At 41.0% G+C, this 847-nt stretch overlaps 1 protein-coding gene across 1 annotated transcript in view; it reads left to right on the plus strand.

The window, feature by feature from the left end:
• Nucleotides 1-657: 657 nt before the first annotated feature.
• LOC127942606 (hepatocyte nuclear factor 6-like) overlaps nucleotides 658-847 on the plus strand; it is a 14,577-nt gene continuing 14,387 nt past the window's right edge. The window contains exon 1 of the mRNA XM_052538431.1: nucleotides 658-847. This exon is cut by the window's right edge and continues 1,064 nt beyond it. The gene's annotated coding sequence lies outside the window, so the exon portion shown is untranslated.

Here is an 847-nt window from a genome sequence, read left to right on the forward strand (position 1 = left end):
CCAAAAGGAATTTGACTATCTTATCTACTTTGGGTTTGGGAAATCCATTAATATTTAACCATTAAGATGTCGCGCGCTGGCGCCAAGTTAAGCAACTTTATCAGGAGAAACCGATGAATCATGTCCATAAAGGAATCCCCAATAATTCACAATAACACTAGTGTCAAAGTGTGCAGGTGTCACCCCATGAAAGTAAAAGACTCGAATTCAGCCTCTTAACTACAGCAGAGGGACGAATTGTGAGAAGTGAATCACCAATATTAGAAGTATTGGTGACGTCAGCCCTAGTGTGAAGCAGAGTGAGTGTACACCCTTTAAAAAGGCTTTTACATGTTGATGAAGTTTCACTAGGATATTTTTATTCTTTAGAAAACAACTATAGCCTGCTTGAAACACACCAGAAAACCAATAGGCTGAAGAACTTGTATAATGAAACATTTATAGATATATAAATGTATTTATTTATAAAATTACCCCATAATCCATAAATAAGCATTTTTTCTGAATAGAAAGAAAAGGCTATTGGCTGAACCTATAGGAATCACCGAAGAACCTTTATTCTGTGCGGTGCGCGCACCCGTGCAAACAGGCACAGCACATCTTAATATATTTGCGCGGTCACGAGGCAAACACTCTCACTCGGTCAGCTTCGACTGTCAGTAGTAAGACGCGCGCCACAGCGACAGATACAAGCGTTTAGACACCAGGCGTACGTACATGTGCGTGGTGAAATGCTGGATTGACTAACACTGAAGATCTCGGGGATCAATGGCGCGCGGCTTTGAGATCGTTTAAAATTTATTGGAAAGGAGAGTGTGAGAGAGAAAGGAAAGAGAGAGAGAGAGGG

This window comes from Carassius gibelio, chromosome A22, assembly GCF_023724105.1.
Source record: "Carassius gibelio isolate Cgi1373 ecotype wild population from Czech Republic chromosome A22, carGib1.2-hapl.c, whole genome shotgun sequence".
Lineage (NCBI taxonomy): Eukaryota > Metazoa > Chordata > Actinopteri > Cypriniformes > Cyprinidae > Carassius > Carassius gibelio.